This window comes from Scyliorhinus torazame, chromosome 8 (assembly GCF_047496885.1).
Source record: "Scyliorhinus torazame isolate Kashiwa2021f chromosome 8, sScyTor2.1, whole genome shotgun sequence".
NCBI classification, from domain to species: Eukaryota; Metazoa; Chordata; class Chondrichthyes; order Carcharhiniformes; family Scyliorhinidae; genus Scyliorhinus; species Scyliorhinus torazame.
In genome coordinates, this window is record NC_092714.1 from 273213047 (window position 1) to 273237146 (window position 24100).

Genomic DNA, 24100 nt, shown 5'->3' on the forward strand with positions numbered 1-24100 from the left:
TCTCCAGGTGTGGTTATATGGATCAATGGTTCTCCAGGTGTGGTTATTCAGATCGGTGGTTCTCCAGGTGTTATACAGATCGGTGGTTCTCCAGGTGTGGTTATTCAGATCGGTGGTTCTCCCGGTGTGGTTATACAGATCGGTGGTTCTCCAGGTGTGGTTATTCAGATCGGTGGTTCTCCCGGTGTGGTTATACAGATCGGTGGTTCCCCAGGTGTGGTTATTCAGATCGGTGGTTCTCCAGGTGTGGTTATTCAGATCGGTGGTTCTCCAGGTGTGGTTATTCAGATCGGTGGTTCTCCAGGTGTGGTTATACCGATCGGTGGTTCCCCAGGTGTGGTTATACAGATCGGTGGTTCTCCAGGTGTGGTTATTCAGATCGGTGGTTCTCCAGGTGTGGTTATTCAGATCGGTGGTTCTCCAGGTGTGGTTATACCGATCGGTGGTTCTCCAGGTGTGGTTATACAGATCCGTGGTTCCCCAGGTGTGGTTATTCAGATCGGTGGTTCTCCAGGTGTGGTTATACAGATCGGTGGTTCTCCAGGTGTGGTTATACAGATCAGTGGTTCCCCAGTGTGGTTATACAGATCGGTGGTTCTCCAGGTGTGTTTATACAGATCAGTGGTTCTCCAGGTGTGGTTATACAGATCAGTGGTTCTCGAGGTGTGGTTATTCAGATCGGTGGTTCTCCAGGTGTAGTTATACAGATCGGTGGTTCTCCAGGTGTGGTTATACAGATCAGTGGTTCTCGAGGTGTGGTTATACAGATCGGTGGTTCTCCAGGTGTGGTTATTCAGATCGGTGGTTCTCCAGGTGTGGTTATTCAGATCGGTGGTTCTCCAGGTGTGGTTATTCAGATCGGTGGTTCTCCAGGTGTGGTTATTCAGATCCGTGGTTCCCCAGGTGTGGTTATACAGATCGGTGGTTCTCCCGGTGTGGTTATTCAGATCGGTGGTTCTCCAGGTGTGGTTATTCAGATCGGTGGTTCTCCAGGTGTGGTTATTCAGATCCGTGGTTCCCCAGGTGTGGTTATACAGATCGGTGGTTCTCCAGGTGTGGTTATACAGATCGGTGGTTCCCCAGGTGTGGTTATACAGATCGGTGGTTCCCCAGGTGTGGTTATTCAGATCGGTGGTTCTCCAGGTGTGGTTATTCAGATCGGTGGTTCTCCAGGTGTGGTTATACAGATCAGTGGTTCTCCAGGTGTGGTTATACGGATTGGTGGTTCTCCAGGTGTGGTTATACAGATCAGTGGTTCTCCAGGTGTGGTTATACAGATCAGTGGTTCTCCCGGTGTGGTTATTCAGATCCGTGGTACCCCAGGTGTGGTTATTCAGATCGGTGGTTCTCGAGGTGTGGTTATTCAGATCGGTGGTACTCCAGGTGTGGTTATACAGATCGGTGGTTCTCCAGGTGTGGTTATACAGATCGGTGGTTCTCGAGGTGTGGTTATTCAGATCGGTGGTTCTCCAGGTGTGGTTATACAGATCGGTGGTTCTCGAGGTGTGGTTATACAGATCGGCGGTTCTCCAGGTGTGGTTATTCAGATCGGTGGTTCTCCAGGTGTGGTTATTCAGATCGGTGGTTCTCCAGGTGTGGTTATACAGATCGGTGGTTCTCGAGGTGTGGTTATTCAGATCGGTGGTTCTCCAGGTGTGGTTATTCAGATCGGTGGTTCTCCCGGTGTGGCTATACAGATCGGTGGTTCTCGAGGTGTGGTTATTCAGATCGGTGGTTCTCGAGGTGTGGTTATTCAGATCGGTGGTTCTCCAGGTGTGGTTATTCAGATCGGTGGTTCTCCCGGTGTGGCTATACAGATCGGTGGTTCTCGAGGTGTGGTTATACAGATCGGTGGTTCTCCAGGTGTGGTTATTCAGATCGGTGGTTCTCCAGGTGTGGTTATACAGATCGGTGGTTCTCCAGGTGTGGTTATACAGATCGGCGGTTCTCCAGGTGTGGTTATTCAGATCGGTGGTTCTCCAGGTGTGGTTATTCAGATCGGTGGTTCTCCCGGTGTGGCTATACAGATCGGTGGTTCTCGAGGTGTGGTTATCGGTGGTTCTCCAGGTGTGGTTATTCAGGTTGGTGGTTCTCCAGGTGTGGTTATTCAGATCGGTGGTACTCCAGGTGTGGTTATTCAGGTTGGTGGTTCTCCAGGTGTGGTTATTCAGATCGGTGGTTCTCCCGGTGTGGTTATACAGATCGGTGGTTCTCCCGGTGTGGTTATTCAGATCGGTGGTTCTCCAGGTGTGGTTATTCAGATCGGCGGTTCTCCAGGTGTGGTTATACAGATCGGTGGTACTCCAGGTGTGGTTATTCAGATCGGTGGTTCTCCAGGTGTGGTTATTCAGATCAATGGTTCTCTAGGTGTGGTTTTTCGGATCGGCAGTTCTCCAGGTGTGGTTATACAGATCGGCGGTTCTCCCGGTGTGGTTATTCAGATCGGTGGTACTCCAGGTGTGGTTATTTAGATCGGTGGTTCTCCAGGTGTGGTTATTCAGATCGGTGGTTCCCCAGGTGTGGGTATTCAGATCGGTGGTTCTCCAGGTGTGGTTATTCAGATCGGTGGTTCTCCAGGTGTGGTTATTCAGATCGGTGGTTCTCCAGGTGTGGTTATACAGATCGGTGGTTCTCCAGGTCCGGTTATTCAGATCGGTGGTTCTCCAGGTGTGGTTATACGGATCAGTGGTTCTCCAGGTGTGGTTATTCAGATCGGTGGTTCTCCAGGTGTGGTTATACGGATCAGTGGTTCTCCAGGTGTGGTTATATGGATCAATGGTTCTCCAGGTGTGGTTATACAGATCGGTGGTTCTCCAGGTCCGGTTATTCAGATCGGTGGTTCTCCAGGTGTGGTTATTCAGATCAATGGTTCTCCAGGTGTGGTTATACAGATCGGCGGTTCTCCAGGTGTGGTTATACAGATCGGTGGTTCTCCAGGTGTGGTTATACAGATCGGTGGTTCTCCAGGTGTGGTTATTCAGATCAATGGTTCTCCAGGTGTGGTTATACAGATCGGCGGTTCTCCAGGTGTGGTTATACAGATCGGTGGTTCTCCAGGTGTGGTTAGACAGATCGGCGGTTCTCCCGGTGTGGTTATACAGATCGGTGGTTCTCCAGGTGTGGTTATACAGATCGGTGGTTCTCCAGGTGTGGTTATTCAGATCAATGGTTCTCCAGGTGTGGTTATACAGATCGGTGGTTCTCCAGGTGTGGTTATTCAGATCAATGGTTCTCCAGGTGTGGTTATACAGATCGGTGGTTCTCCAGGTGTGGTTATTCAGATCAATGGTTCTCCAGGTGTGGTTATACAGATCGGCGGTTCTCCAGGTGTGGTTATACAGATCGGTGGTTCTCCAGGTGTGGTTAGACAGATCGGCGGTTCTCCCGGTGTGGTTATACAGATCGGTGGTTCTCCAGGTGTGGTTATACAGATCAGTGGTTCTCCAGGTGTGGTTATACAGATCAGTGGTTCTCCAGGTGTGGTTATTCAGATCGGTGGTTCTCCAGGTGTGGTTATTCAGATCGGTGGTTCTCCAGGTGTGGTTATACAGATCGGTGGTTCTCCAGGTGTGGTTATACAGATCGGTGGTTCTCCCGGTGTGGTTATACAGATCAGTGGTTCTCCAGGTGTGGTTATACAGATCAGTGGTACTCCAGGTGTGGTTATACAGATCGGTGGTTCTCCAGGTGTGGTTATACAGATCAGTGGTTCTCCAGGTGTGGTTATACAGATCAGTGGTACTCCAGGTGTGGTTATTCAGATCGGTGGTTCTCCAGGTGTGGTTATACAGATCGGTGGTTCTCCAGGTGTGGTTATACAGATCGGTGGTTCTCCAGGTGTGGTTATACAGATCGGTGGTTCTCCAGGTGTGGTTATTCAGATCGGTGGTTCTCCAGGTGTGGTTATACAGATCAGTGGTTCTCCAGGTGTGGTTATATGGATCAATGGTTCTTCCGGTGTGGTTATTCAGATCGGTGGTTCTCCAGGTGTGGTTATTCAGATCGGTGGTTCTCCAGGTGTGGTTATACAGATCGGTGGTTCTCCAGGTGTGGTTATACAGATCGGTGGTTCTCCCGGTGTGGTTATACAGATCAGTGGTTCTCCAGGTGTGGTTATACCGATCAGTGGTACTCCAGGTGTGGTTATACAGATCGGTGGTTCTCCAGGTGTGGTTATACAGATCAGTGGTTCTCCAGGTGTGGTTATACAGATCAGTGGTACTCCAGGTGTGGTTATTCAGATCGGTGGTTCTCCAGGTGTGGTTATACAGATCGGTGGTTCTCCAGGTGTGGTTATACAGATCGGTGGTTCTCCAGGTGTGGTTATACAGATCGGTGGTTCTCCAGGTGTGGTTATTCAGATCGGTGGTTCTCCAGGTGTGGTTATACAGATCAGTGGTTCTCCAGGTGTGGTTATATGGATCAATGGTTCTTCCGGTGTGGTTATTCAGATCCGTGGTTCCCCAGGTGTGGTTATACAGATCGGTGGTTCTCCAGGTGTGGTTATACAGATCAGTGGTTCTCCAGGTGTGGTTATATGGATCAATGGTTCTTCCGGTGTGGTTATTCAGATCCGTGGTTCCCCAGGTGTGGTTATACAGATCGGTGGTTCTCCAGGTGTGGTTATACAGATCAGTGGTTCTCCAGGTGTGGTTATATGGATCAATGGTTCTCCAGGTGTGGTTATACAGATCGGCGGTTCTCCCGGTGTGGTTATTCAGATCGGCGGTTCTCCCGGTGTGGTTATACAGATCGGTGGTTCTCCAGGTGTGGTTATACAGATCAGTGGTTCTCCAGGTGTGGTTATACGGATTGGTGGTTTTCCAGGTGTATTTGTTCAGATCCGTGGTTCTCCAGGTGTTATACGGATCGGTGGTTCTCCAGGTGTGGTTATACAGATCGGCGGTTCTCCCGGTGTGGTTATACAGATCAGTGGTTCTCCAGGTGTGGTTATACAGATCGGTGGTTCTCCAGGTGTGGTTATTCAGATCGGCGGTTCTCCCGGTGTGGTTATTCAGATCGGTGGTTCTCCAGGTGTTATACGGATCGGCGGTTCTCCCGGTGTGGTTATACGGATTGGTGGTTTTCCAGGTGTGGTTATTCAGATCGGTGGTTCTCCAGGTGTGGTTATTCAGATCGGTGGTTCTCCCGGTGTGGTTATACAGAACGGTGGTTCTCCAGGTGTGGTTATACAGATCGGCGGTTCTCCCGGTGTGGTTATACGGATTGGTGGTTTTCCAGGTGTATTTGTTCAGATCCGTGGTTCTCCAGGTGTTATACGGATCGGTGGTTCTCCAGGTGTGGCTATACAGATCGGTGGTTCTCCAGGTGTGGTTATACAGATCGGCGGTTCTACAGGTGTGGTTATACAGATCGGTGGTTCTCCAGGTGTGGTTATTCAGATCGGCGGTTCTCCCGGTGTGGTTATTCAGATCGGTGGTTCTCCAGGTGTTATACGGATCGGCGGTTCTCCCGGTGTGGTTATACGGATTGGTGGTTTTCCAGGTGTGGTTATTCAGATCGGTGGTTCTCCAGGTGTGGTTATTCAGATCGGTGGTTCTCCCGGTGTGGTTATACAGAACGGTGGTTCTCCAGGTGTGGTTATACAGATCGGCGGTTCTCCCGGTGTGGTTATACGGATTGGTGGTTTTCCAGGTGTATTTGTTCAGATCCGTGGTTCTCCAGGTGTTATACGGATCGGTGGTTCTCCAGGTGTGGCTATACAGATCGGTGGTTCTCCAGGTGTGGTTATACAGATCGGCGGTTCTACAGGTGTGGTTATACAGATCGGTGGTTCTCCAGGTGTTATACGGATCGGTGGTTCTCCAGGTGTTATACGGATCGGTGGTTCTCCAGGTGTGCTTATACAGATCAATGGTTCTCTAGGTGTTGTTTTTCGGATCGGCAGTTCTCCAGGTGTGATTATACAGATCGGCGGTTCTACAGGTGTGGTTCCTCAGTCACTGATGGTCAATCAGGATCTTCCAATTGGATCACAAGCTGGTCCTCAATGCATTGACTGAGCTGCAATGTCCCAGTCAAGGCCATAAGAGGGAACAGACAAGCGTTTGATAAGGTTCCCCACAGTTGGCTACTGCAGAAAATACAGAGGCATGGGATTCAGGGTGATTTAGCAGTTTGGATCAGAAATTGGCTAGCTGGAAGAAGACAAAGGGTGGTGGTTGATGGGAAATGTTCAGACTGGAGTCGAGTTACTAGTGGTGTACCACAAGTATCTGTTTTGGGGCCACTGCTGTTTGTCATTTTTATAAATGACGTGGAGGATGTAGAAGGATGGGTGAGTAAATTTGCAGATGACACTAAAGTCGGTGGAGTTGTGGACAGTGCAGAAGGATGTTACAGAGGGACATAGATAAGCTGCAGAGCTGGGCTGAGAGGTGGCAAATGGAGTTTAATGCAGAAAAGTGTGAGGTGATTCATTTTGGAAGGAATAACAGGAAGACAGAGTACTGGGCTAATGGTAAGATTCTTGGTACTGTGGATGAGGAGAGAGATCTCGGTGTCCATGTACATAGATCCCTGAAAGTTGCCATCCAGGTTGAGAGCTTGTTAAGAAGGCGTACGGTGTGTTAGCTTTTATTGGTAGAGGGATTGAGTTTCAGAGCCATGAGGTCATGCTGCAGCTGTACAAAACTCTGGTGCGGCCGCATTTGGAGTATTGCGTGCAATTCTGGTCGCCGCATTATAGGAAGGATGTGGAAGCATTGGATAGGGTGCAGAGGAGATTTACCAGAATGTTGCCTGGTATGGAGGGAAGATCTTATGAGGGAAGGCTGAGGGACTTGAGTCTGTTTTCGTTAGAGAGAAGAAGGTTAAGAGGTGACTTAATTGAGGCATACTAGATGATCAGATGATTAGATAGGGTGGACAGTGAGAGCCTTTTTCCTCGGATGGTGATGTCTAGCACGAGGGGCCATAGCTTTAAATTGAGGGGCGATAGATATAGGACAGATGTCAGAGGTAGGTTCTTTACTCAGAGAGTAGTAAGGGCTTGGAATGCCCTGCCTGCAACAGTAGTGGACTCACCAACACTAAGGGCATTCAAATGGTCATTGGATAGACATATGGACGATAAGGGAATAGTGTAGATGGGCTTTAGAGTGGTTTCACAGGTCGGCGCAACATTGAGGACCGAAGGGCCTGTACTGCGCTGTAATGTTCTATGTTCTATGGGGGCTGTCACACAGTTTTGTTTGACTGGACACTGTGTCCATATGGTCGAAAACTGTCTCTCCCACCACGTCCTGTACTCTCAGCTCTCAAATGACTGGTGTTCGATGGAGGACAAGGAAGACATCAAAACACACTGAAGCTCTCTTGAACTGTGGGAATATTGATGACTGAAAGGAACTTGCTACCAATCGTTCAAAACGACAACAATTTGGCCATCAAGTTGCGCCACACTTTGTGTCACAACAAGTTAACGAAGAGACAGAGTGGAGGCACAGAGGAGAAAGAAAAGGAAGCAGACCCTGCCCTCCGGATCCCACTACCTCACGTGGCATCCTTCCTCAGGCCCTGTGCATTGAGAATCGGCCGGTTTAATAATAATAATCTTTTTATTGTCACAAGTAGGCTTACATTAACACTGCAATGAAGGTACTGTGAAAATCCCCTCGTCGCCACATTCCGCCACCTCTTCGGGTACTCAGAGGGAGAATTTAGAATTAGTCACATTAAAGCACATGCCAGGTCTCATGACCGTGAGTAGATGTCACCTTTGAATGAGGGACAGTTGACCACGTTGATACTCTCCAGTTCAGCCTACTTGATTCCTCCCTTTTCCATTTCAACCGGGATTGTACAGTTGAAATGATCAGCATACTGCTAATTTCAGGTCTCACACCATTTTCCCTGCCCCTCTCTCCCTCTCTCTGGTCCTCTGTCCCTCCTTTCTTTTCTCCTTATTTCTCTCTATCCTTTCTTCTCTCTCAGGTGTTGGCAAGCTGCTGCATACCTGGCCACACAAGTGTTCCCCCTTAACAAGCATTCTCACCCTACTTGCTTCATTTAAAATGCAACCCCAAATTTTCTTAAAATAGGAAAAGAAGAGTAATTCTACCCGTGGCTGTGGAGTTTCTGACAGGCGGTTGTGGATGTGGCCCTTACAGTGGTTCAGTCACTTCCAGCTCAATCGATAAAGGCTTTAAATAAATCAGAATGTGATGGGGAGTTTGCTGCAGTTTATTGTCACCTCAGGGGTTTAATGTGAAACCTGACAGAATGAAATCTCTGCCAATTTGCCTCACACAAAATATACATTTAATTCTACAACTATTATCTTTTAGTGCCTCTCCTCTCAAAGTTATGCCGTTTACTTTATTATTATAATGAAGCAATAATAATCCACTTGCTTGTATGTTTGATTCGATGGGCCGAATGGCCTCCTTCTGCACTGTCAGTTCTATGCTCTATGAAGCAACTTATTACATTCCTGGAACAATTCCGCAAAAGCTGTCACACATTGGGTTCAATTTTGACATTTGAGTGCCCCCAGCCCCACGATTTTGACATTTACCAGAGGGAGTTATCAGTGCCACATGGGTGTGCCCAGCGCAGGTCACCAGATTTGGCAAAGGAAAACTAAGCAAAGTTGCCAAATGGTATGGGGTCCCATGGGTGGGTGGGCCAGGGTCCCAATTGTAGACACTGGGGCTCCCAGGGTTCCAGAAGCCCAGATTTCTTTGATCGACAACTCAAGTGCCCATCAAAATAATTTAGCACTGACCTTGGGCTGGGGTTCTTCTTCCTCATTGTCTGTGGGTGCCAACCCCTCCAGCCTCAAATGGTGATGAGAAAGCTGTAATTTCACACGACAACCATTTCCGTGTCAATAGGGGCCTGTAATCTGAAACAGACTGCCGGCAGGATGGCCTTCAAAGTTGAATCGCTGTTAATAGGACTTTGAGGCAACGTGATATTGCTCCATGAATGGTAGGCAAAGGGGACGGAAGTGTTGTGCCTGATGTTGTATCTGTGATAATACTGAACCAGATCAGTCAATCACCTGTTCTCAGAGGCGCAGACTGAGGGAAAAGTGTTGGTCAGGGCATCGCAGAGTATTATGGTCTGTCTTTGCTTGTTCGCCTCCCCCCAAACAAAAGTTTGAATGGCTCAGCCATCAGAAGACACCTTTCACAGCGCAGCAGAACTTCCTCAATCCAGCACTGAGAACGAACAAGCAAAGAAAATACAAAATAACAGCGGGCAGAGATTCTACTAATGTGTAGAAAGGGAGAGTAGCGAACTTAAATATGGGTCCCTGAGAGACTGAGACAAGAGATTTTAATGGACAATATGGAAATAGCAGAGACATTAAACAAATATTTTGTGTCTGCCACCACTGTAGAATATCCAAAGTATATTTTGGTGTTACAAGAGGGAGATATTAGCAAATTGGGTCCAGAAATGCATTCATTTTTCATGGGATCGAAGATGTAGTAGGCAATTTAGGGTGAACAGACTGAGGGGAAAATCTGTTAGCACAGAGTCCACACCTGGCCTGAGTTACATTGTTCCATTCAGACTTAAACTCATTAGTGGGAATACTCAAGATGCCCCCGTTTACCCAGGGTTATCTACTCAAGTTCCATTGTCCTTCGGGACACTCTTGTTTGTCCAGCCATTAGCCTTTCACAGAGTCTGATGGCCTCTTTTCTCCATAAATGGGAGGTTAGTTGCATATCTAAAGAAATAAGGGAGAGTATCAAATTGAAGGAAAAAACATACAAAGTAGCAAAGATCAGTGGGAGACTAGAGGACTGGGAAATCTTTAGGGGGCAACAGAAAGCTACTAAAAAAGCTATAAAGAAGAGTAAGATAGATTATGAGAGTAAACTTGCTCAGAATATAAAAACAGATAGTAAATGTTTCTACAAATACATAAAACAAAAAAGAGTGGCTAAGGTAAATATTGGTCCTTTAGAGGATGAGAAGGGAGATTTAATAATGGGAGATGAGGAAATGGCTGAGGAACTGAACAGGTTTTTTGGGTCGGTCTTCACAGTGGAAGACACAAATAACATGCCAGTGACTGATGGAAATGAGGCTATGACAGGTGAGGACCTTGAGAGGATTGATATCACCAAGAACAAAGAACAAAGAAATGTACAGCACAGGAACAGGCCCTTCGGCCCTCCAAGCCCGTGCCGACCATGCTGCCCGACTAAACTACAATCTTCTACACTTCCTGGGTCCGTATCCCTCTATTCCCATCCTATTCATGTATTTGTCAAGATGCCCCTTAAATGTCACTATCGTCCCTGCTTCCACCACCTCCTCCGGTAGCGAGTTCCAGGCACCCACTACCCTCTGCGTAAAAAACTTGCCTCGTACATCTACTCTAAACCTTGCCCCTCTCACCTTAAACCTATGCCCCCTAGTAATTGACCCCTCTACCCTGGGGAAAAGCCTCTGACTATCCACTCTGTCTATGCCCCTCATAATTTTGTATACCTCGATCAGGTCTCCCCTCAACCTCCTTCGTTCCAGTGAGAACAAACCGAGTTTATTCAACCGCTCCTCATAGCTAATGCCCTCCATACCAGGCAACATTCTGGTAAATCTCTTCTGCACCCTCTCTAAAGCCTCCACATCCTTCTGGTAGTGTGGCGACCAGAATTGAACACTATACTCCAAGTGTGGCCTAACTAAGGTTCTATACAGCTGCAACATGACTTGCCATTTCTTATACTCAATGCCCCGGCCAATGAAGGCAAGCATGCCGTATGCCTTCTTGACTACCTTCTCCACCTGTGTTGCCCCTTTCAATGACCTGTGTACCTGTACTCCTAGATCTCTTTGACTTTCAATACTCTTGAGGGTTCTACCATTCACTGTATATTCCCTGCCTGCATTAGACCTTCCAAAATGCATTACCTCACATTTGTCCGGATTAAACTCCATCTGCCATCTCTCTGCCCAAGTCTCCAAACAATCTAAATCCTGCTGTATCCTCCGACAGTCCTCATCGCTATCCGCAATTCCACCAACCTTTGTGTCGTCTGCAAACTTAGACCAGTTACATTTTCCTCCAAATCATTTATATATACTACAAAGAGCAAAGGTCCCAGCACTGATCCATGTGGAAGGAGGTAGTGATGGGCAAGCTAATGGGGCTAAAGGTAGACAAGTCTCCTGGACCGGATGGAATGCATCCCAGAGTGCTAAAAGAGATGGCTAGGGAAATTGCAAATGCACTAGTGATAATTTACCAAAATTCACTAGACTCTGGGGTGGTCCCACGGATTGGAAATTAGCAAACGTGACACCACAATTTTAAAAAGGAGGTAGGCAGAAAGCGGGTAATTATAGGCCAGTGAGCTTAACTTCGGTAGTAGGGAAGATGCTGGAATCTATCATCAAGGAAGAAATAGCGAGGCATCTGGATGGAAATTGTCCCATTGGACAGACGCAGCATGGGTTCATAAAGGGCAGGTCGTGCCTAACTAATTTAGTGGAATTTTTTGAGGACATTAACAGTGCGTTAGATAACGGGGAGCCAATGGATGTGGTATATCTGGATTTCCAGAAAGCCTTTGACAAGGTGCCACACAAAAGGTTGTTGCATAAGATAAAGATGCATGGCATTAAGGGGAAAGTAGTAGCATGGATAGAGGATTGGTTAATTAATAGAAAGCAAAGAGTGGGGATTAATGGGTGTTTCTCTGGTTGGCAATCAGTAGCTAGTGGTGTCCCTCAGGGATCAGTGTTGGGCCCACAACTGTTCACAATTTACATAGATGATTTGGAGTTGCGGACCAAGGGCAATGTGTCCAAGTTTGCAGACGACACTAAGATAAGTGGTAAAGCAAAAAGTGCAGAGGATACTGGAAGTCTGCAGAGGGATTTGGATAGGCTAAGTGAATGGGCTAGGGTCTGGCAGATGGAATACAATGTTGACAAATGTGAGGTTTATCCATTTTGGTAGGAATAACAGCAAAAGGGATTATTATTTAAGTGATAAAATATTAAAACATGCTGCTGTGCAGAGAGACCCGGGTGTGCTAGTGCATGAGCCGCAAAAAGTTGGTTTTCAGGTGCAACAGGTGATTAATAAGGCAAATGGAATTTTGTCCTTCATTGCTAGAGGGATGGAGTTTAAGACTAGGGAGGTTCTGCTGCAATTGTATAAGGTGTTAGTGAGGCCACACCTGGAGTATTGTGTTCAGTTTTGGTCTCCTTACTTGAGAAAGGACATACTGGCACTGGAGGGTGTGCAGAGGAGATTCACTAGGTTAATCCCAGATCTGAAGGGGTTGGATTACGAGGAGAGGTTGAGTAGACTGGGACTGTACTCGTTGGAATTTAGAAGGATGAGGGGGGATCTTATAGAAACATATAAGATTATGAAGGGAATAGATAGGATAGATGCGGGCAGGTTGTTTCCACTGGCGGGTGAAAGCAGAACTAGGGGGCATAGCCTCAAAATAAGGCGAAGTAGATTTAGGACTGAGTTTAGGAGGAACTTCTTCACCCAAAGGGTTGTGAATCTATGGAATTCCTTGCCCAGTGAAGCAGTAGAGGCTCCTTCATTGAATGTTTTTAAGATAAAGATAGATAGTTTTTTGAAGAATAAAGGGATTAAGGGTTATGGTGTTCGGGCCAGAAAGTGGAGCTGAGTCCACAAAAGATCAGCCATGATCTCATTGAATGGTGGAGCAGGCTCGAGGGGCCAGATGGCCTACTCCTGCTCCTAGTTCTTATGTTCTTATGTCAATAGCACAGCTCTGTTCATTTGCATAAACGGGAGTGGGAAAACAAACAGCCCAGATAATAATGATGAGTTCAAGTATGGACACCCCAGGACACAACCTTTGTTTGAGGGGTTGGCCGGAACTCAGAGAGAGTCAGAGAAAGAATCCTGTTTGAACAGGTAGAGAAGAAGGATTTGAAAAGTCACAGAGAGAGGTCATGGAAAGCTGTTTCAGAGACAGACTAACAGAATCAAAATTGCTTTGTAAATACAAGAATCACCTTTGCCTGGCTGTGTAAGTGGAATGATGGCCGTATGTTCCTTTGAAATGCTGTTTATTGGGAACTTGTGTTTTATCATTAAGAAACTACATGTAATCTGTTATTGTTAGGGTTGAAATTTGAAAGTTTAAATATTGTTTTTCTTTTGTTTTACTAAATCCCGTTTATGAAATAACCAAGCTCTATTTCTTATGATATCATTTCTGGAACGAATCAATCTTTCTGCACCGCCTTAAACCTTAAAAATGTGATGGTTCTGGTCCAGTCTCATAGCTACTGGCGAGAGCTGAGCAGGCATCCGTAACATCGATGTATGGAGGTAAACAGGCTAATTTTAAGATGTAACTCATGAAGAGCTGCAAGAGCCAGTGCACAGAACTCAGCTATTTACAATCTATATCAACGACATAGATGAAGGGCTGAGTGGATTAGATCCAAGTTTGCTGAAGATAAGAAATTTGGTGAGTAAATAAACTGTGAGGCCGTAAAGTGGTTACAAAGGGATGTAAGCTGGTCAAGGGACTGGGCAACAAGGTGGCAAATTGATTATAATGTGGGGAAGAGTGAAATCATCCACTTCAGCAGGAAGAATGAAAAGCAGCAAGCTTTTTAAAAGCTGAGACACTAATAAGTGTTGGTGATGGAAGGGATTTGGGTGTTCTTGTGCATACATCACTGAAATATAACATGCTGGCACAACAGGTAATTATGAAGACTTACGGTAGCATAGCGTTATAGAAATACAATACATTGGAGGAAACTGCTCAACACATTGTATCCTGTCATGAAAATATATCAGGGATATCCAAAAAATGAGAATATTTTCTGTCGGTTATGTTCTGGTCATATTTTAACCTGTTGGGAGGGTAATAAAGGCAAGGAACTGAGTGACTGTGTGAATCTAAACTGTGCATTTAATATGTTAATGAGCCTAACAAGACTGCAAACAAATTTTAGCTAAAACAATTTAATAAGAATGGGTACAGACAAGAATAGTTCTGAATGGGTTGCTAGGCTTAAAAGGATGAGATATGGAAGATGTATTACGATCCGAGACCAGACTCCAACAGTGACTCGGACATGGGACAGAAACCCCAATATTTTATTTTAATTTTGTCAGACTGTGAAGAAAGGATACCTCACTCCAGGAGTGGTTTCAAAAAGAAATTGGGATATGGTTTATTGAAACAAACTTTATTACTAACACAGTATTAAAATCTTTAACATCACACAAGAAAATAACTTACAATTACCCCTTAAACAATGCTAATCAATACAGTGACACAATAACCCTTAACTGCTATCTTTATTCCCACTTAAACAACAAGAAAGTAAACCATCCCAGCTCTGAATCCACTTTATCTACCAATGGCACAGAGGAATACTTGCTTTACAGAGATATTCTTTGAGAAAGAGAGATCTTTTGACACTGTTTTGAAGACAAGACCTGACTCCTGTCAGACCCATGCAGAAACTCCAGCTGTTTTTCTTCAGTAGCTGTTTCTCATCTAGTTTCAGCTCCCCCTTGTCCTCAGGCATGCCTGCACTGCTTTAAGGCATGTTACTTTCTTTTTAACTGAATTTCAGAGAGAAAAACTGCCTGACTTGTGGTCACAGCTTCATCCAAAACTGCACTGACCTGATTTTCCTCCAAAATGCCCGATGCCGTAGCTTCATCCAGTAATGACATCATCTTACAAAGCTGAAATCTAATTAACTCCACAGAGAATCCCCTTGATCAAAACAAAATTCCATTAGCCCAAGCTTTTCACAAAATTTGAATTGTCTTTCAAACTAGGATTTATTATAAAACATGACTGCAGCGGTGAAACAAAATCTAACTCAGGCTTTTAACCCTTACTGTACCAAATACCTGTAATACAATACATCTGAAATTCCTGCATTCGTCACAGGTGTGGAAACAGTTGTCAGAGAGAAGGTGGATAAAATGAGTTTACTTTTCCTGAACATTCTAGCAGCTAAAATAGAAAGATGAAGTTATTACATCTGGGGGAATGCAGTTTTGAAGAAATTAGATAAGATGAGGGAGAGATCAAAGGGGAAAACGTATTTAAGGGGATGCTGAAATCTATGCAGGGAACTGCTATACATCTCAACCAACGTCAGGAATAGCTGCTAAACTCTCAGAAAGCAGTGTGTAGGAAGGCAGATGTGAAAAACAAACTGCTGGTCAACCCTAATACACGTGAAAGCACTGTGTGGCAAATGTTACTGCATTTTTATGGATCTTAAAAGCTATAAGGTTGTGGAACAGATTGGTGAAAGTTAGCTCTGAAGGTAGTTGAATTAAGAATGGTAGGAACTGCTTAATGTGTAGGTACTATGTGAAGCCATTGTCTTATTTAAGTATACTTCTATTTTAACTTTATTTTTGTTTGCTTATAACGGGGTCCTAATTTCTAAATTTCAAACCTCTCCTCATACTATACAATTCACAAACACAGTTAATTTGAGGGCAGGTGTTTCAAGTTTCCCTTCTGGGATTTAAAAAACTGGGCATTTACCATCAGCTGTGCCCGTAATGTGCCCACATGGAGCCATGCCGCCCAACCGCCTTCATGGATTTGTAGACATGCACTCCAAGTTTCTTTTATTCCTGAAAACTGCTCAATATGCTTCCATTTATCATGTATTTCTTTGCCTTCCTAACCTTCCCCTAATGCATTAACCCCTACATTCAAGTCCAAATCATTGATATATACATAAACCACAAGAAGAAAGTGCCTGATACTGTGCCCTATGGAACCACATTGGATGCAGCCTTACTTACACAAAAATGCCCATCGACCAATACCCTTTGTTCCGTGCCTATTTTGAATCCTACTTGGTAGTCTCCTATATTTAGGGTCATGAGCTCTGTCCAACCACCTTCAGCTACTTCATTCATGACCTCCATTCCATTATAAAGTCAGAAGTGGGGAAAGTCAGAAATGGGGACATTCTATGACTCTGTTATAGAGGGATATGGGCCAAATGCGGGCAAGTGGGACTAGCTGATAGAAACTGGGTGGCATGGACAAGCTGGGCCAAAATGCCTGTTTCCATACTATAAATATCTATGACTCTATGACTGCACAATGTTCTATACCATTCATGACTCAGATAATGAAGCAGTTACAAGCCCAAATGCAGCAAGACCTGGACAATATCCAGGCAAGTAGCGAATAACGTTCATGCCACATAAGTGCCAAGCAATGGCTATCTCCAACAAGAGAGAATCTAACAATTGCCTTTTAACATTCAATGACAATTCTAGTTTGATAATGCTCCTGTGAGACATAGCATTCGAAAGTTCTGGGTGATGTGCAACATTAGAGAATAATGCAGGCTGATCTTTGTGACGTTGCTTTAAAGGTGTTAGATTTCTGTGATACTATTTACACCAGAATGGAACATAAGTTTTCAGTTTTCATGATTCACAGCCTTCATCCCAAATCTTGGATCTTCAGGGGTGAGAAATATCAGCTCGATAATAAATAAACCATTCAGCACCAATGAATGTCTTTTCTGTCTTTCTTACATCTTTTTATCATAACTGGCTCTGCTAAAGGCGACAGAGACATGACTCTCTTCAATCAAGAACCCAATCCCAATCCAGAGCACCTGCCCACAATTCCCTTTAGCCCCAAGAGCTATATCTAACTGCTTCTTGAAAACATACAATGTTTTGGCCTCAACTGTTGGCTGTAGTGACGAGTTCCACAGGCTCGCCACTCTCTCGGTGAAGAAATTTCTCCTCATCTGAGTTCCAAAAGGTCTACCTTAGACTGTGACCTCTGGTTCTGGACACCCCCACCATCGGGAACATCCTTCTTGCATCTACCCTCTCTAATCCTGTTAAAATTTTATAGGTTTCTGTGCGATCCTGCCTCATTCTTCTGAACTCCAGTAAATATAATCCCAACCGACTCAATCTCTCCTCATATGTCCGTCCGTCATCCCAGCATTCAACCCAGTAAACCTTCGCTGCACTCGCTCTACAGCAAGAGCATCCTTCCTCAAATAAGGAGACCAACACTGTACACAATACTCCAGGCCTCACCAAGGCCCTGTATAATTCCATCAGGACATCCCTTCTCCTGTACTCGAATCCTCTCACAATGAAGGCCAACATACCATTAGCTTTCTTTACCGCCTGCTGCACCTGCATGCTTACCTTCAGCGACTGGTGCACAAGGACACCCAGGTCTCGTTGCACATTCGCCTCTCCTAATTTCTAACTATTCAGATAATAATTTGCCTTCCTGCTTTTGCTAGGTATGGTTCAGTACATCTGAATACAAGTCTATGAAATTATTAACATTTATATAAATTGCATTAAACACCGACCGAAAGATCTTTCTCAATGATTGTTTCAGTCACAGTGATGCCTTTCAGAGCTGCCAACCTCAATAAGCCAGAGCTAATTTAAAAAAAATAATAGCACCTTCTCCTCTGACAATCTGCCTTCTTCAGCTATGTTTCTGTCAGCTTACATCCAGTTATATTTAAACGCTGACTGAAAGACTTACATCTTGGCCAAGCCATTCTTGTTAAATTGTTCAGATTCAATCTTCCTGAAGCATGTATCCGCTCGCTGTTGCTTGAGGTATTGCTTATTAATGATACGTGGTCCCTTATTCCAGACATTCAGCTTCAGGCTTTAAACTGTTTCCACAGTTCCTCAGCAATAATCGAACCTGACACCTTGGAGAGTTGATATCCATTTGTCTTCTTACTGTGTTTACATTCGTTTTACCAATTTCTTTCTCCGCTGATCACGCCATTCATCATCGCCTCTTTATGGATTACAGAACCCCTTTAGCTCAGCAGTCTTCTCCCCATTGCGGCCAGTTTCTACCTCAGGCGCATTCTGTGTGCAGGACTAAGGGAAGGCAGCACTGGCTGAGATGCAGGGGTTGATTTTCATCTTGGCTTATTTTTCTTCATCGTGTTGGCCCTTGGGCCTCAGATACATATTCCAGGTGAGTTGCCCTTTGTTTCCCCACTCCAGTGGTCTGAGTGAAGAGGTTGTGGTCATCACCATCAGTCTAGGAAGGGGTATCCTATCCCCTCTCCTATGATTGGATTTGATTGGATTGGATTTGTTTATTGTCACGTGTACCGAGGTACAGTGAAAAGTATTTTTCTGCGAGCAGCTCAGACAGATCATTAAGTACATGAGAAGAAAAGGGAATAAAAGAAAATACATAATAGGGCAACACAACATATACAATGTAACTACACAAGCACTGGCATCGGATGAAGCATACAGGGTGTAGTGTTAATGAGGTCAGTCCATAAGAGGGTCATTTCAGAGTCTGGTGACAGTGGGGAAGAAGCTGTTTTTGAGTCTGTTCGTGCGTGTTCTCAGACTTCTGTATCTCCTGCCCGATGGAAGAAGTTGGAAGAGTGAGTAAGCCGGGTGGGAGGGATCTTTGATTATACTGCCCGCTTTCCCCAGGCAGCGGGAGGTGTAGATGGAGTCAATGGATGGGAGGCAGGTTCGTGTGATGGACTGGGCTGTGTTCATGACTTTCTGAAGTTTGTTGCGGTCCTGGGCCGAGCAGTTGCCATACCAGGCTGTGATGCAGCCCAATAGGATGCTTTCTATGGTGCAGTTGTAAAAGTTGGTAAGAGTCAATGTGAATTTCCTTAGTTTCCTGAGGAAGTATAGGTGCTGTTGTGCTTTCTTGGTGGTAGCGTCGACGTGGGTGGACCAGGACAGATTTTTGGAGATGTGCACCCCTAGGAATTTGAAACTGCTAACCATCTCCACCTCGGCTCCATTGATGCTGACAGGGGTGTGTACAGTACTTTGCTTCCTGAAGTCAATTACCAGCTCTTTAGTTTTGCTGGCATTGAGGGAGAGATTGTTGTCGCTACACCACTCCGCTAGGTTCTCTATCGCCCTCCTGTATTCGGACTCATCGTTATTCAAGATCCGGCCCACTATGGTTGTATCGCCAGCAAACTTGTAGGTGGAGTTGGAACCAAGTTTTGCCACGCAGTCATGTGTGTACAGGGAGTAGAGTAGGGGGCTAAGTACGCAGCCTTGCGGGGCGCCGGTGTTGAGGACTATTGTGGAGGAGGTGTTGTTGTTCATTCTTACTGATTGTGGTCTGTTGGTCAGAAAATCGAGGATCCAGTTGCAGAGTGAGGAGCCAAGTCCTAGGTTTTGGAGCTTTGATATGAGCTTGGCTGGGATTATGGTGTTGAAGGTGGAGCTGTAGACAATAAATAGGAGTCTAATGTAGGAGTCCTTGTTTTCGAGATGCTCTGGGGATGAGTGTAGGGCCAGGGAAATGGTGTCTGATGTGGACCGGTTGCAGCGGTATGCGAATTGCAGTGGATCAAGGTGTTCTGGGAGTATGGAGGTGATGCGCTTCATGATCAACCTCTCGAAGCACTTCATTATGACTGAAGTCAGGGCCACTGGCCAGTAGTCATTGAGGCACGTTGCCTGGTTCTTCTTTGGTACCGGTATAATGGTGGTCTTCCTGAAGCAGATGGGGACCTCGGAGTGGAGTAGGGACGGGTTAAAGATGTCCGTGAATACCTCTGCCAGCTGGTCCGCGCAGGCTCTGAGAGCACGACCAGGGATCCCGTTTGGGCCCGTCGCCTTCCGAGGGTTCACTTTCAGGAAGGCCAATCTGACTTCGGAAACTGTGATGGTGGGTATGGGTGAATTATGGGCTGCTGGGGCACTCACCAGCGGATTGTTGGTTACCTGCTCGAACCGAGCATAGAATGCATTGAGTTCATCAGGGAGGGGTGCGCTGCTGTCAGAGATACTGTTCTGCTTCGCTTTGTAGCCCATTATGTTGTTTAGTCCTTGCCACAACCGCCGAGAGTCTGTCTGTGACTCTAGCTTGGTTTGATATTCTCTCTTGGCATTCCGGATGGCTTTGCGGAGGTCGTACCTGGATTTCTTGTATAGGTCAGTGTCGTCTGCCTTGAACGCCTCCGATCTGTCCTTCAGTAGGGAGTCAATCTCGCGATTGAGCCATGGTTTCCGGTTGGGGAACGCACGTACTGCTTTCTTTGGCATCATGACTAAGGCGGTGGCTCTTCAATACTACCCAGAAGGCCCCAGGGTCAATGACAAATTTAACAGCTGCCTCTAGTCTCCCTGGGCTCTGCCTTGACTGTTCAGAAATGTTCCGTAAGAAGTCTTATAACACCAGGTTAAAGTCCAACAGGTTTGTTTCGAATCACTAGCTTTTGGAGCGTAGCTCCTTCATCAGTTGAGTTCAGGATAACCTTGGCGAATCAGTGCCATGGTGAGGCATTTCTATATTCTGTGTATTTCGATGTTGCTGTAAGATGTACCTTATTCCTTTTTAATATAAATTATCTTTATACTTGGGTCAAAATGAGTTGTAAGGTGGATCAGCGGGGAGTGCGGACGACAATGGACAAAGGTTTTTGATGAAAGGCATCACTGCTGAGGCTTATGTGGAAATATTTTTAAATTAAGAACTATACAAGGAAATGAAATGAAAGTCACCAGAATCCCCAAGGACCATAGGTTGTTCTCTCCTTTGAGTTAGAGCTGACTGGTGGTGATTTAACTTGGAGATCACCACACCTTGCGAGGGGCATGTTTGAGAAGGTGGGACTTTCATGAATAACTTCAGCTGGTACAGGATTTGAACCCGCGCTGATCAGGTTGCTCCGCGTCACAAACCAGCTATCCAGACAACTGAGCTAACCGACCCCCACAAGGGGATACACGGAGGCACAAACATGTCAGTTTGTGAGGTGATGGCTAACTATCAGACGCCCTGATTGCAGGAACAAGCTCAGACAATGGCCTCTGAGGTTTGTATGAATGGCTTTCTTCCTGCCTTACCAAGAGACCGAAATCATGTCCATCGCTGGGAGGTACCTGGAGACTCCTGCCAAGAACAGGAAAGGTGGTCTTTGCATGGCCAGGGTGGGATTGATAATCCAACTGGATGACTCAATTGAAGGCATTGCCTTATATCACGAGAGACCAAGGTGAGGCAGGGGTAGAAAGCCACAGCTGTCAGGGATATTGGGGCTGAAACAAGCAAGTATGATTTGCTCTGTCACTGGAAGTCATGGGGAAGAATTTGTTCAGCAGAACACATGGGTCTCACTAAGCAACCGGTGTTGTAAGTACCATTGTCTAGTGGGTTAATAAAAGTTATCCACATAAAGTAGAGATCAGGGGCGGGATTCTCCGCAATCGGCGCCATGTCTGCCGACCGGCGCGAATCAGTCCGGCATCGCGCTGCCCCAAAGGTGCGGAAGTCGCCGCATCTTGAGGGGCCGAGCCCTAACTTTGAGGGGCTAGGCCTGCGCTGGACTGATTTCCGCCCCGCCAGCGGGCGGGAAAGGCCTTAGGTGCCCCGCCAACTGGCGCGAAACTGACTTTGCCGGGCGGCGCATGCGCGGGAGCGTCAGCGGCCGCTCACGGCATCCCCGCGCATGCGCAGTGGAGGGGGTCTCTTCCGCCTCCGCCATGGTGGAGACCATGACGAAGGCGGAAGGAAAAGTGTGCCCCCACGGCACAGTCCCGCCCGTGGATCGGTGGGCCTCGATCGCGGGCCAGGCCACCGTGGGGGCACCCCCCCGGGGTCAGATCGCCCCGCGCCACCTTGTCCCACCGGTAAGAGAGGTGGTTTGATCCTCACCGGTGGGATAGGCATTCCAGCAGCGCGACTTTGGCCCATCGCGGGCCGGAGAATAGCCGGGGGGGGCCCGCCAACCAGCGTGGCGCGATTTTCGCCCCCGCCGAATATCTGGTGCCGGAGAATTCGGCAACCAGCAGGGGCGGGATTCACGCCAGCCCCCGGCAATTCTCCGACCCGGCGGGGGGTCGGAGAATCCCGCGTAGTTGGTTTCATGTCATTCATACCAAGGTACAGGTTGAGGACCTTCGAGTGTCATAAGACTTCCTGTTTAAGAGTTCTGCACAGTAGAGTCCAAACCCATGGCCTTGAGCTGGCCCAGTATTAGAACCAATCAAGAGAAGATGTCAATTCTTGAAAACCAAAAATCAGACAGCATAGAAGTGGTTATTCACCCATCATGTCTATCCAATTAGTCTGATTTCCCTTACTCTCTCCTCATAGCACTGCCAATCCTCCCTTTGCAAATACATATCCAATTTCCATGCGAAAGTTAGAAATGAAGCTGTTTCAATCACTGTTTCAAATAACTGGATGCAAGCTGACAGGCATGTAGCTGAAGAAGGATGATTGACAGAAGAAAATGTGTTCGTATTACAGCAACAACAGGGCGGCTTGTGGCGCAGTGGTTAGCACTGGGACTGCGGCGCTGAGGATCCGGGTTCGGATGCCGGTCCTGGGTCACTGTCCGTGTGGAATTTGCACATTCTCCACATGTCTGCGTGGGTTTCACCCCCACAACCCAAACGTGTGCAGGTTAGGTGGATTGGCTACACTAAAATTGCCCCTTAATTGGCAAAAATGAATTGAGTGTGGTGATATACATCACTGTAAGTACACAAGGGGTTAATGTACATACACTACACCTAGCTAGACACTAGAGGGAACACACCAGAGACATGACACACAGACAGTCAACCAATAGGTCAGTAAGATAGGACACGACCAATGGGCAGTCACAATACACCCAGACGTGACACTACCACAGGAGGGCATTACACCAACCCATATAAAAGGACACATCACACATGCTCAGTCTCTTTCCAGTGGAGACTCAGTGAGTACAGACACAGGGTTGATTGAACATCACTCCCACCACATGGATTGTAGCAGACTGGTTAGTCAGTCTGAGTAGCTATAGCAGGATTAACAGGAGAGTCGAATCCAAGTTGGAGAATTGTCAATAGTTTAATAAACGTGTTAAAGCTATTTCCAAGTCTGAACCTTCCTTTGTCAGAATGCACATCAAGGAAGCAGGTTATGCTACGACAAGAGCATAACAAAACATTGGGTACACTAAATTTATATATTAAAAAAATTATAGCAACAACCAGATTTAGGTCGCATAGTAAAATGACTCAAGGCTCTTTATAGGAGGTTTCCAGACAATATTTAGCACCATCCTGAGCACATAAGGTGATATTAAGTAACCAAAAGCTTGGTGAAAAGATAGTACATTCCAGAACAGTCCATGACTGTGGGATCTTGTGTGTATAGGGTGACTGACATGTCCTGGCACTTTAAAGTAATTGTTGGTGAGATGCTTTGAGATGCATCAGAATGATGGGGTAATCTGTACGATCAGTGATGGATCTGCAGCCCTTTCACAATTTGGACTTAGTTTTAATCACGCCTGACTTCCCTTGACTACTACAAGTTATGAAATATTTACATCGCTAAAAGCTGCTCAGTGGTCCTCGTGATTTTTTAAAATGTTTTATTGAGCACAATCTTCCACATGCTCCAGTGACTCCTGAATGCTGTGAGGAAAAGCTGGAGCAAAAACAAAGATCATACAGAGAAGGAAAAGACAAAAGAGGGAAGCATGGGCGGGATTTTCTGATCCTGAGGCTAAGTGTTGACGCCGTCGTAAACGCCGTCGCGTTTTACGACGGCGTCAGCAGGCCCCCGGGAGCAGCGATTCTGAGCCCTACAGTAGGCCAGCACGGTACTGGAGCGACCCACGCCGCTCCAGCTGCTGATACCGGCGTCAAATGGGCGCGGCGGGTCTGTGCATGCGGGTGCGACCGGCGTGATTGCGCGTATGCGCGTGGCTTCCTTCTCTGCGCCAGCCCTGACGCAACATGGCGTAGGGCTACAGGGGGCGGCCCGGAGCAAAAGAGGCCCGCAGCCTGAGAGGTTGGCCCGCCGATCGGTAGCCCCCGATCACGGGCCAGGCAACAGCGGAGGCCCCCCCCCGGTGTTGCCCCCCCCGGGGTTGCCCCCCCCCTCCCCCCCCTCTCCCCCCCACCTACCTCCCCCCACCAGGCCGCCCCAAAAGGATGCACGCTGAGGTGCCGCCAGATAAGACCACACGTGGATTTTATTGTGGCCACTCGGCCCATCCCGGGCGGAGAATCGCCGGGGAGGCTGCGTAGAGCGGCCCCCGACCAGTGCCGCGCCAACCGCACCAGCGCTAATGATGCTGATTCTCTGCTCACCGG